This window comes from Panthera onca, chromosome A1, assembly GCF_046562875.1.
Source record: "Panthera onca isolate mPanOnc1 chromosome A1, mPanOnc1 haplotype 2, whole genome shotgun sequence".
Taxonomy (NCBI): domain Eukaryota; kingdom Metazoa; phylum Chordata; class Mammalia; order Carnivora; family Felidae; genus Panthera; species Panthera onca.
Window position 1 is genome coordinate 181216938 of NC_138339.1, and position 14655 is coordinate 181231592.

The following is a 14655-nucleotide window of genomic DNA, read 5'->3' on the forward strand; positions in this document are numbered from 1 at the left end:
TGAGATCTTTTATTTAATTAAACTTAGGAAAATATCTCTACCTTCTGTGTTGTGACACATGAGAAATCCATAAAAAGCATACGCTGTAATATTATACCAGTGTTTTGCTGTTTTCTTGTGCACTGGCCTCTCACTGGCTTATACATTCTTAATGTATACATTAAGGCTGTATACAGCCTCACGATGACCAGTGGGTAAATCTTTACACTGGTTTTCTTCACTTACCATATATATTTATCTTGTATTGAGATGATTAATATTATGAACACTTGAACATCACTCTAGTTATCCATTTTAGATGCTTTCCTTTTATTTCATAATATAGAAAACACATGGTTAAATTCTTTCCATGTTATTTTATTGAAGGGCATATTTTTTACTCCCATAAAATAAGAATTTTGGCTATACACTTCATATGGGAGAAGGATGTTAAAATGCAATGCATACATATTGATTATGTGCCAGGCATTTTAAACTTACCATCTCATTATAATTCTTAGACAAATTTTAGGACTTGGTAATAATAAATATAGTTTTTCTCAATTCCTTTAATTAGCAATCAATTATTAAATATATTTTATAGGAGCAATTCCTTTATTATGTTAGTATATTATGCTGTATTCTGATTTGATTACACACTTTTCAGTAGGATTGCAAGGAAGGTATGGAATATGAGTATCCCTTTAAGAAAAGTGACCTACGGACGCCTAGGTGGCTCAGTGGATTGAACATCTGACTCTTGATTTCAGCTCAGGTCATACCAGGGTTGTGGGATCAAGCCCCATGAATCTGGCTCAGTGCTCACTCTGCCCCTTTCCCCTGCTCTCGTGGGCATGCTGTTGTCTCTCTAAAATAAATCTGAAAAAAGAGAGAGAGAGAAAAGAAAAAAAGCAACCTAATAAGAGAACTCAGAGAACATAAATGTAAAAGAAAATATAAATAGGGGCGCCTGGGTGGCTCAGTTGGTTGAGCGACCAACTTCAGCTCAGGTCATGATCTCATGGTTTGTGAGTTCGAGCCCCACATCGGGCTCTGTGCTGACTGCCCAGAGCCTGGAGCCTGCTTCAGATTCTGTGTCTCCCTCTCTCTCTGCCCCTCCCCACTCATGCTCTGTCTCAGAAATAAATAAACATTAAAAAATTAAAATATATATATATATATAAATATTATGTAATATAGGAAAACCAGTTTAGTGACACTTATTTCACCAAGGCATGTTTGCGTTTGTTGACAAAGGAAATAGAAACAGAAACATGAGAGAATGTCAGTGGAAAAGAACCACCAGGTTTAAGTAAACTAAACATTTTAATCATTTTACAAATGACACGTAATCTATAAATTTATCATCTACTTTGTTCAAACACAAGGCAAAAATGCACCACTCACAAAAAAAAAAATATTTGACTTTAAAAGGCAAAATTGTTTAATTTCAGTCTATTCCTTATCATATGAATAGAGTCATTCTCCCAGAAAGTGTGCCTGGCATAGCCTAGTATTAAAAAGATCCAGATTTATGTGTCCTTATGCCATGGACCTGCTTTATGGTAAAGGCTGAACGTTACTGCAGCACAGTGATGACTTGTGATCAAAGTGATGATTGTGATCATAGCCTCAACAGCTTCAAGGAAAGGGCTGCATCTGCTGAAGAGGAGAGTTGGGTGAGTTGAGTCATCTCTATGAATGGGAATAATACAACTGCCATCCCCAAGACACTGAAAAGGAATGTTTTTCTACCTTTCTCAAGGATTCAGAAATTTTGTGCCTTAATCCTGCCACCTGCTGGTATGACATAAAACTGAAAAGAGATGACAAAATAGATTTTAATATGAATTTTGCAGAAAAGTTATCAAGTTTTAAGTTACTTAATAAAAAACAGCTCCTGTTTTCTCAGGAAAGTTAGTGTGCTTTTCTTAGAATCTATGACTCTTTAAAAATTATATAAATATATCCAATGAAGGAAAATAAGAAATACTAGTAAGTATTTTTATATCAAAAAGTCTCTATTTTACATAGCTGTTTTAAGAACTTGGTTTTAAAATAAATGATTTGGGGGTGCCTGGATGTCTCAGTTGGTTGAGTGACCGACACTTGATATGAGCTCAGGTCATGATCTAGCAGATTCATGGGATTGAGCCTGGCATCAGGCTCCACGCTGACAACATGGAGCGTGCTTGAGACTCTCTCTCTCTCTCTCTCTCTCTCTCTCTCTCTCTGTCTCTCCCCCTCTCTGTCTCTCTCTATATCTCTCTCTGTCAAAATAAATAAATAAACTTACAATAAAACAACATAAAATATTTGTATATAAATGAACTCAGAAAAGTATGAACGTTAAGAGAATATTTTTATAAGAGATGCAAGTATTAAATGTAAGTGTGGCTTGCAGAACTGTTAATTAAAAAAATAAGTAACTCCTATCTCCTTGGTTTTTCCAGTTTCTTGGCTTCCCATGAGTTCTTTGCAAATGTGGGCCAGGGAATCTTAGCCACAATAGAGTCACGTGAGGAGAAACTATTGTATTATTGCCATACAATGATCATACACATGACTTGAGCTAAATCTGTACTGAGAGAAATTATAGGGACACAGTGTAATTATCGTTTGCAAGGAAACCTATATGATTATAATTTGAAGAATTTAAAGAAATTGGTTTTTTTTTCACTTTGGGGACAAAATCTTTGTCTCATGAAAACTGATTCTTTTTTCTTTTCAGGAGAGCAGACAATTATATACTCAGAAACATAATTAGTACAATACTGATTAAAGGCAAAAGGCATTTTAAAAAGCCACTTATTAGTCATGCATTTTTTCATTATGTCAAGAGAATATCTTGACCAAAAAAAGACCAAAAAAAAACAAAAACAAAAAAAAACCTCAAGGAATTAAAAAAAAATCTTCAGTGTAGCTAATGCCTTATTTTCAACATTTTATCATTTTATCCAACTACAATTGTTCATGCTTATTACATCCAAGCCAGTTAAAAATGTTTGCGAAGGCTTTCATAACTTCTGAGGTAGTTGTGCAGAAAGTGGAGCTTGAGGCAATGACTTCTTCGTAAATACTCTGTTAAGAAATACAACCCAGGGAACAAGGGAGAATAGGGTGAACAAAGCAAGGAACAGAAAGTCAGAACATACATTACAGAGGTGAGATGTCTGCCCCAAGTGTAACTGACTGGTAGATCTACCTGAGATAGCCTCTAAGAATCCCTGAGGTTTTCCAGAAACTGATGGGGAGGATTTGGTTCATCAGTTCCAGTCTCCAATTTGTAGATGTTTCACTTCCAGGGGTGTTATGTCTTGGGCACTTCTGAGCACTTCTGAGACAAACTGTTAAACGTTATATGATTGGATAATGGGTGAGTGAAAAATTATTGTACTAGTCTTAAAATTTCAATGTAAGTTTAAAGTTACAGCAAACCAAAAGCTTTTAAGGTAACCTCCCTTGTTATATACCATTTCAAACTGGCCTATTGTCCTCAGCAAACTTTGTGAATCATGGTTTTCTCTTTTCTTCACACATTCCCTGAAGGCACTTTGATCCTTGGTTCAAATAGATCCTGAGAGATGTGGCCATATAGGCCTTCCTTATAAAACATATGTGTGTATATAAATACCCTTACTGTGAGCAAAATTTGGTTAAGTAAAAGGAATCAGGTCTAACATCGTGTCATGGACAGTAAATGGATGGCTTAGATTAATATGTTAATTTTAGTAATTATATTATTATATTAAAATATATCCTTTATGTGGAACAGTGATCAAATTTTATAGCATGTAGACAGTGCTCAATAATATGGTCTTATAGTTAAGTAGGAAAATGAAAATAAACAAGTACATGGTAAACAAAAAGTTTCTTTCATCCTTCCCAAATTAATAAAAGGTAGTCACAGTTTTTATCAACTCTGATTTCCCCCATGAAGAGAAATTAATTGGGCTTAACATTTCTAATTAACGAAAAACATTCTTAATTACTCAATTTTACCATATCTTGTTTTTTTCCCAAGATAATATTATGTTATACAAGTTACATTTGGAAAATACAGATACTAAGAACCTGGTTTGTAAGTGATTGGAAAGTAATTTCATATTTTGTATAATATAATAAGTATATCATAATAGATGCATATTGACAACATAATTATAGAAAATGGAAAGTATGGATGATTTTCATCTTGGTAAATTGAGTGTTGTTGATTTGCTACGTAAATACTTGAAACCTAAAAGCGTCTTCAAATAATTTGGTTTGTCTGTTTAAATGCATTTGGTGCCTAACATTTGTTAGACACACTTCTTAGCATTTCACAAATACTAACTTTTTTAATTCTCAGGATTATCCTATAAGACAGGTAGATATCTTATTATCACTATTTTAAGCATTTGGAAAGAGTGGCTCAAAGGCTTTAATCAACTTGCTTAATGTCACATAGCTACTTTGCTTTTCAACAATATAGACGGGTAAATATATGATGATTATTGTGATTCTTGGAACATATAACATATATATTTAATAAAAATACGATAAACATTCAGTTTGAAGCTATAATTTTAAATAAGGTAAAAAAGTAATTTTGAACTTCAGCTACCATATCCTTAATGACTTTTTGTTTATGGTTAATATATTAGGAGAAGAGCTGTAAAGATCAGTGAGGCTTAAAAATGTCAGCACCTCCCTTGTAATATAGGGACACAGAATTAAACTTAAAATGCAAATAAGTCATTTGGAAATATTTGTGTTCTTCAATGAGTATGGACTATCCCATCCATACTTGATGAAACAATCAATCTTTCTAGAAAGTTGTAATTTAAATAGCAAATTGTATTTTTTATCTTAACAACTGAACTCAAATCTCAGTGATAGAAGTTTACAATCTAAATTTTAGTAAGTAAAATTGTGTGCCAATTATTTCATTGTTTATAATTTAATAACCATTGCATGGTAGATAATATAAATCAATTAATACAAAATTATAGCATTATTATAATTAACAGAATTTGCCTTTAAATATCATATGACGGTATACACTTTCTTCTTTTTAGGCAATATAAGGGCAATGAGCTTCATGAGGCTCAACAACTCAATGCATACCATGAACCATCAGTAGAGCACTGCATCTGGCAAGGAAGATTTGAAAAGATTTACTAAATCTTTATTCCATTATTTCATTTACAAACTTGTCTCTTCTCCTTTTGGTATCTTAAATGCAATTAGCATTTTGTTCAGTTTCTCTGCAAACAAAACAAAACAAAACAAAACAAAACAAAAAACAAAAAAACAAATAAAAGCCAACCGAGGATACTGGAAATCATTCCCACTTTTTTGCAAGGATCATCCCTGAATTTATACCTTTACCAATGTTTTCTCATTTTCCAATATCTCCAAATGCTGCAGCTGTGGTATATATTTCTGGCCCTCTTGCCTATTTGCGACAAGAGTCCAAACTAATCTCTGTAGTTCTATACCTCATTCAGAATTTCTTCTAGCTTCCAATCCCATTCCAGTCTCCATACATTAAACTCCTTTAACTCTTATAAAACATATTTCCCTTTAAACATTACTGTCAGAAAATTTCAGAAATACTGGGAAATCAGAAGCTTGTTAACTTACCTTTATTCATATGCATGCATGCCTAATATCCGATTCCTCCTTCAAAATTCAGGGATGACTCTTTCCAATAATCTATCTTTATTAGTATTTTTACTGATACCTCATTGAGCCTTAGCATTCTTGAACTATTTGCTTCCCATAAAAACTTCTCTGCTCAGCCCCATCTGAAGGGCCCTTTGCTTTTCTTGTGTGTTGTTAGGAAATACCCTTGGTATGATTCTTGAATAACACCTTTTTTTTTCATTTTTGTTAAAAGTCTTGCCCTCCCCCCTACATTTAGGATTTCATGGAGAGTTCCCTACAACCAGTTGACAGAGTTAAAGAAGACTTTAGCCTGGTTTACAGATCAGTTCCACAGGATTGTAGGCACCACCTGAAGATGGATAGCTGGAGCACTGTAGCTCCTCTCTGAGATATTGCTGAAGGACAGTAGGGAGAGAAAGCCTCCCAGTGGCCAAAACTTCAGGCAGGATTCCTGCTTCTTCACTTTGCTTTGAATGAGAAATAACCAGATGTGCACTTATGTATTTGTTTATGTTATGATTTATGCTTGGCTGGTTAGTCAGGGACTTGGAAGGAACATGATTGGAAAATATATGACAAAGAAATTGGAGAAGAGTTATATTACATGGAATGGCTTTGAATGGGGAAAAAATGAAGATGTTTGTGTTGTTTGTAAATACTTATCAGAAGGTGAATTCACTGGGGCAACTGGGTGGCTCAGTCAATTAAGCGTCCAACTTCAGCTCAGGTCATGATCTCGCGGGTTCATGAGTTCGAACCCCACTTCGTAGTCTGTGCTGACACCTCAAAGCCTGGTGCCTGCTATAGATTCTGTGTCTACCTCTCTCTCTTTCTGCCCCTCCACAACTCATGCTCTGTCTTTCTCTCTCTCTCAAAAATAAATAAACATTAAATTTTTTTTTTAAAGTTAAACTCAGCAAGAAAGAATTTTAGTTATCAAGTGATTAAGGTGATCCATTTTGTGGATACCAAATGGCCTCTTCTCCCAGCTTCCTCTGTCATTGCCCACTGGGTTGATGAGGAAAGTGGAAATGGTAGCAAAAATGGAAGTTATGCATAGGTTCAGCTACATGGAATTTCACTCACCAAGGCTGAATGCCAAGGGCCTAATCTGTCAGCGGCAAAGACCAAAAGTCAGCCCCCAATAAGACACCATTCTGGGGGTGATGAGCCTGATACCTGGAGGTAGGTTGATTATACTGGACCACTTCCATTATGAAGTGAGCAACATTTTATACTAAGTAAAATGAACACTTACTCTGGTTCGAATTTGTCTGCAGGAGGTCTAAATTAACCCTGTGTTTTTATTGGTTTCTGGTAGGACAGTGCTCCCATTTTATTTTCATTCAAATTGTCATGGAAATTTTAGTTCTTTGCTTGTCTATATACATAATAGAACCAGTTTATTAATATCTATGAGAAAGACAGTTGGAATATTGATAGAGCTAAGTATTCTCTAATCCATTCCAGATTTGATACATATCTATAAAACTGTACCCATTAGATGTAAACTCCACAAATACAGTACTCCAGTAGGGCCAAATTGCAACTTTCAAGAGGGAAATGTTACAAATAAAAATCTGAATTCAAAAAAATTTAAGTTATAGTCACAATATTTTGTAGTAAATAATATTTTATTCACCCTTTGTGTTATATTTTAAAATTAATATAGGACAAATAAATAATTTCATTAGCCTTTCTAATGACTACATACAGAATGATATAGAGAAAACTGAGTAAAAATACAGCAACTATTTTTGTGTGTTTTCATTTTAATAATCTATTTTCTATTATGCATGCATATATAGGATTATTTCAAATCTCTTCGATTTAATTTAATTTAATTTTACCTTTCTTATATTTATGATTTTTAATTAAAAAGTGACTTTAAGGCAGCATCATAGATTTGTAAGAGGAAACAAATGCATGCTTTCATATGTTCATCATCCACCAGGATTTTTCTCCTACATGAGCTCATGAATTACTCACAACAAATGTTTGAAGTGAGAATTCTCATTACCATTTAAAATAATAATAATCCTGAGGTACAGAGAAGTTAATTAAATTGCAAAGTTTTATACAAGCACATTAGGGACAGATCTGTGATTCTAACTCAGGTCTTTAATCTCCACTGAACTTTTCATTTTTTAGCATTCATGTTACTAAAATATATATTACTATATTTAAAATAACTCTTTTCTCAGTATTTTTATTTAGAAGCAGAAATGTTGTCTTCATATTTTTAGCAAAATATTTTTCATATGCTTTTATTCCTGAATTATAGATCTTCCTCTAAAATTCTAATTGTTCTGATGAAATATTAGACTTCATCATTCAGAAATTTAAGATCAAATCCTTTAAAAATGCATAAGTACTCAATATTCCCCATTTAAAAATAATATTTTGGGATATATCCAGTTTCACCTTTAACAACACAATTTAGCCAAATCCAAAACTCACATACTTAGGTACTGCTTAGAAGTTACCACGCCCCTGTTCCAAAGCGTGGAATGAATCTTGACTCTTATTAGATTAGGGCATAAAGAGCTAACAATACTGTGTATTTGTTGGGGTAAACTACAAAAGATGCACCTTACCCAGGTACACTTTATGAATAAAAACTCTAAGCACATGATGAACGTGTAAGTGGAATTGTTTAAGGCATTTTAAGAATCTCTAATGATCCAGATGATATCTGCACTTCCTGATCACTGGTGCCAATGATAACATGATGTATTTAATTCTCTGTCAGCTTTAGAGAGGATGTTGCAGTTCTATGTGCATTTGGTTTTTAATATTAGCTCTGCTTCTTAATTATTGGATGTTATTCACTTTCACCTTTGTCATCTGCCCTTACAGTGGAGTTCTAAGTGCTTTCATCGGAAGTCGACCCAAAGCTGAGTCATCGGGCTGATATTCGGGTTAATTTTTCAGTGTGTCATTCAGCATCATCCTCGGTGTTGTTTTCAGCATCTACTCATGTCACTGGAGGAAAAAGCACTTTTCACAGTTATAATCAGAGCTGCAGGGGCACCTGGGTGGCTCAATCAGTTAAGCGTCTGACTCTTGATATTGGCTCAGGTCATGATCTCACAGTCGTGAGACAGAGTCAGTATTGGGCTCTGCGCGGACAGCGAAGAGCCTGCTTGGGATTCTCTCTCCCTCTCTCTCTGCCCCTGCCTCCCCACCCAGCCTCCTCAAAATAAATAAATAAAGTTAAAAAAAAAAAAAAAGACCACAACTTGGGATTCAAAAGTGACGATAGGTTTGATGTGAAAAGCTAAAGTGTCCATTTCCTGAGTTATTTAAACTACCAGATGTGTTTGAACCATCTGCTCATTGGAGCCTAGGACCAGTGGCTGTTTCCCAAATTGAACTCACACACAGCTAAGTGAAGTGGTTTTGTTTTTATTTTCTCAGTGTTTCATTACCTGAACCAAATATGTGAAATATATGTTTCTACTTGATCTCATCCATCTGAAAAAAAAGCACTCTTTGAATTTTGTGTTAGCATTATTACTACCTAAGAAAAAGCTATGTTAGCCACTGTACAAAATGTTCCAGAGACACAAGGCACTCACTGTTATTTTCTCTTTATTATTCCTTAAGCATTCTGCCTTATTTTATGTTATTACATTAATCATCTGACATGAAAATCGATTCTAAAACATTTCAACACCTTAAAGAGAACTTTCATTTCCTTTTTTCTTATCTATTTGTAGGAGTTAATGTTTATCAGACTTTCCATTTTATCATAACCAAGGAGTGACAGGAATTTTCTTAAATTACACTTTATGACAATGAACTTCCCACAAGACAATTTAAATGCAATTTGTTGTGCAGAAAATACTTTCTTCAAAAATGTTAATTGATCTCAGTGTTTAGACATTAATTTAAAAACACAACACTAAGTAATCAAACCTGAGAAGACCCTACTTATATTGTCTCTGAGATATGTTTATTTCCCCATAGTATAATGATCTCTAATGAAAATCAAAAGTCATAAGGACATGGCAACATAATGAATTTTCAGCTGAAAATGAGACTTGTAAAATAGGGACAATAGGAATGTTCAGTCCTTTGGATGGGGAAAAAGAGCATGACATAAACTAAAAGCTTGAGTGGGGATTAAAATAGTAACTTGGAAAATATGTGTTTGCTCCTTACACTTAATTGATATTCACTTTAATTTAATGTATCTGTTAGAAGAAATATACTGACAATTTTGGGAGTAACATTTACATTTGACAATCATATCAGCAGGTGCACTACTGAGATTATTTTAAGTTTTGTGAGAAACATATTAATGATTTGGAGAGTAAATAAAAAACTAATAACTATATTGCTCTATTTTTATAAATATTCTGAGTCAAACTGATTGCCAATTTGAATTATGAATATACAAACATTTTAAAAATATATTAACAGATACATTAATATTTTTTGAAATAAAAGATCATGTCTGTTATAAGGCAATATGTCTTATATACAAGATGTACAGGACTGGTAAACAAAACAAAACAAACCATTATTTAAGTGTTTAACATTTCAAAAAATGTCAAAAGACATTCAAAAATTATATATACAAAAAATCCAAATATTATATATTTTATATATAATGTGAAAGATATTTAGGTATAATTTGAAGTATACGTATGAAAGAGACCAAATATGAACTCTAAACAATTATAACTGCAAATAAAATATCATGTATTATTAAACATTTTAGTTAAACATTAACCCAACATTTCATAACCTCTTTTGATTTAGAATGAATTTATAAGTTTATGTTGAAGTAATTGAAATAAAGTAACTACAGTTGGTTATCTGGTACTAGACTGAGTTTAATTTTCCAAGAATTAATTTTATTTAAACAGTTCTACTAGACTATCAGAATATAAAACTACAAATAGCTTTGGAGAGCGTATTTGATTACCTTTATATTTATTTTTCAAAAACATTTTTTGAAATCATCATGAAGATTGACAACCTTTATGACCAAAATTTTCAACTTCCTTTGTTTGTGTTTGCATTGTGTAAGTATAACTCTCAGCATATCACAGAGGATTTAGAAGTGTGAAGATTAACTTTTCTTCTCATTTAACTAAAATGAAAATGTGTGTTTCTGTTTCAACCCGGTAAATACAATTGCATTGCCCCTTTATCTTATTGCTTGAAATGGGTAATTAGAATTTTTTGAAAAAGTAGTAAGTTCAAAGACCATATCAAAAAAAAAAAAATTATCATTCTAACTTTCTTTTTCTTGGAATCCTTTATTTCGACCAGGGTGGTTGGGAAAGAAAAGACAGATATTTCCTTCTACTACTTAGAGATCAGAGAAAAGATTTATTTGAAGCCAATGACTAGAGCAGAAATAGGCAGGCATATTAATTACCAGTGAATGGAGCAAGATTCAAGGGACACTCACTCAAGTTGTTTTTCACCCAGTTTATAATTCAGGGTACAAATATCTAGATAGATAACAAAGGAGATTTTGCAATGAAAATTAATGCTACATAATTTGTGTTTCAGCAGTAGCTGAGCCCATAAATAATAACATTTGAAACTGTATTTAAATCTGCAAGCAGACTACCTCTAAAAATCTTACTAATATTAGAAGAAATCGAGGAAGATATGAGTAGAGCAGAAGTGAAACCATTTTCTGGAGAATCAGAGTACCAGACATGCACACAGTGCATGAATTTACATAGAGAAGAGGTAGAAATCTATTTAAACAAGATTGCAATATATAGTCCAGGCCGGTAAGTAAAAGGCACAGTTTATTTACATTGTCTAAGCAGGACAAATAGAAATGTGGACTTGAAAGTTTACTGTGGGACCAATTCCCCCATGTCCCCCAATCCTCCCCTCGCTCACTGTAGTATCCTGATTAGTTTCTAAGTTCTGAAACAAAGCTAATTCTTCTTAGTGGTGAATACACAATAAGCACTAAATAATAACATCTTCCGTTGGGGAGACTGTCAACACAACTGCATATGAGTGGAAAGAGATAAAGGGAGTATATTTAGCTACAGATTACAACCGTTTCCCTATCTATGTCTCCTGCAAAATAGTAGCTAAGTTCCTTTTTGAAGCCAAGGTAGTTTCATCCATTATGTATTTTGAAGTGATATTTTGATATTTGGTATTTTTGGCAATTAAATACTAACTGATTTTGTAGTATTGATTTTTACTTTGTCAGTTAATTACCAAGGGGTTACTATCAGTAGGGATTGATAGTAATTAGTGCTAATGTAGTTTTTAATACATAAATAGTGATGAACATTCTAAATAGTAATGACGTTCCTAAGTAGCAAGTAACTAATTAATTATATTGGTCATTAGGATAAAAAGAAATAAATAGCATAACGCATGAAGTCAAAATTCTATTCGTTATGAAATGATCCTAGTATATCTCTAATATTTTTAGCTTAAACTTAGTAATGAACTTGTTACCAATAAGTTCTATATAAGCAAAAATTCAATTTTCCAGGCATTGCTAAAAAAAAAAAAAAGATCATTCCTAACATAAACATTGCAAGTAATGCAGACAAGTATGTTAGGATTTTATTGCTGCATGACAAGAAAGTATTACTTTAGAGGTTTAAACAACACCCACTTATTATCTCATAGTTTCTGCAGGTCAAGAATCTGGTCACAGAATAACTAGGTTCTATGCTCAAAGACACACAGGCTGAAATCAGAACACAGACCAGCCCTTTTTTTTAATTTGTTTTGTTTTCTTTGTTTTGTTTTGTTTTGTTTTGTTTTGTTTTGTTTAAGGCAATGAGAAGAATCACTGCAAGCTCATTCTAGTTGTCAAAATTTAGTTTCTGGCATTTGTGAGACTGCCTTGCCATATAAGCCCTTCCACATTAAAAACCAGAAATAGAGACTCTGGCTCTTATTAATTCCTTCTCATGTTTTGCATCTCTCTCATTAGGAGGACCTAAGTCTCTTTTAAGGGCTCCTCTAATTAGGTTAGACCCATTGAGGATAATATTCCATTTTATCATTAACTGATTTGTGACTTTAAAGATGTCCTCAAAATCTCTTCATACCAGCACCTAATCCAGTTTGATTTAGTAACTTGGAGAAAGTTCATGTACACCAGAAAAAGGGGATCTTGAAGGGCCATCTAATAATTCTGCCTAACATAAGAGGTAAGTGTATTGGAAACCTAAAGAGGTCTAACTTATTGCCATGTAATTAAGCATAGCTGAAGCATTCCCCCACTGTCCATTAATGGGGTAGAGCAAATCTATATTATAACCCAATTGCACATGGAAATTGATAACAAAAATAAGTTGTTTGATTTTCATTTTTGAAAAACAGTTGAAAGATCTTCTTCTTACTCAAATTCCTCCAAAGAAAAACCAGAATTTCATTAATAGATAACTGAAGAAATTTGAAAATAGACTAATACACAAAGGTATTATCCATATAATATCACAGTGAGGGCTCCCTTTCAAAAAACTTGCCACTACTCTCACCGATGCATAAATAGCTCCTGACATACCAAATCATCTTTATTCCTTGAACAGTCCACACAGTATCATGTCTGTTCCATTTGTTCAATTATTTTTTTACTTAAAATTTTTTTAATGTTTATTTATTTTCTTAAGAGAGAGAGAGAGGGAGAGAAAGAGAGCACGAGCCAGGGAGGGGCAGTGAGAGAGGGAGACACAGAATCTGAAGCAGGCTCCAGGCTCCTAGCTGACGGCAGCAAGCCCCATGCAGGGCTCGAACTTACAAACCCGTGAGATCATCACTTGAGCCAAAGTTGGACACTTAACCTACTGAGCTACCCAGGTGCCCCTGTTCAATTATTTTTTCTATGTGGATTATCAGGCCATTCTGGGTGTGCCCATAAACCCCCCTCTATTTCCAAAACATCTGGCTGATATATTAAAACCTGTGTGAAGTGTTCTTTTTTTCTGGGATCCCACTGGTAACTTGTTATGGACTGAATGAACCACGCCCCCACCCCCTAGAATTCATACACTGAAGCCCTAACCCTCAGTATTATGGCTTTAAGAAGTGAGGCTTTTTCAGGTAATTAGGTTTTACATAAGGTCATGAAGGTCGGACCTTCATGATGAGACCAGAGCTCTTTTTCTCTTTGCCATATGAGGGCACAGCAAGAAGATGGCTACTTGCAAACCAGCAATAGAATCAGCTGACATCTTGGTCTTGGACCTCTCAACCTCCAGACCTGTGAGAAAATAAATTCTTATTTTTTATGCCACCTGGTCTTATGGTATTTTCTTACAGCAACATGAGCAGAATAAGACATTTGTATATATCTCTATTGTGGAGTTTATTACATCAATGGTTTGCTAACTTCCCATTCGTTCTTGAATTCCATTTTGGTAAGAAGCGCTTTGCCAAAGCATGATTGTTTGTCACCTACAAACAGTAGATACTTGTCACATTGCCTGCCTCAGAGTGATCACTCAGTAAAAATACAATAAAATATAGTTGAATATATGGTCACTCAGTAAAAGATAGTTGAATCAATAAGATAAATGAATATAAGTCAATTAGAATAGAAACATAGTATGTTTTTCCCTACATACTAGCAGTTTTTAAATTTTGCCTTGTTAATTACCAATAGATAAAAGACTAATTATTATCAGGCCCTAAAAGACTGGAGTATAATCAATAGCTAAACAGAAAAGAATTGAATTTTTATATATTCCATCAACACATGGGAAAAATTATTTGCCGGTCAAAATATCACCTTTCACCACCCACAAACTCATTTCATTTTGATGGACCCTAAAATTTGCTCATATTTTGGTAAAATACTACTGTTGGAGAAAAATAAATCACATTGTTTCCAGGTCATTAAGTAATATCTACTTTCTAAAAATAATCAGCAGACAGAATGAGATAAGGAACTAAGCATCAAAGGCAAACCTACATGCTGAGACTAGTAAAAATCCAGATATGGAAAAATGATCCTACTTTCATGTCTTCATACAGCACAGGGGAAATTTTTCAGGCCTTATACTTTATTTTAAA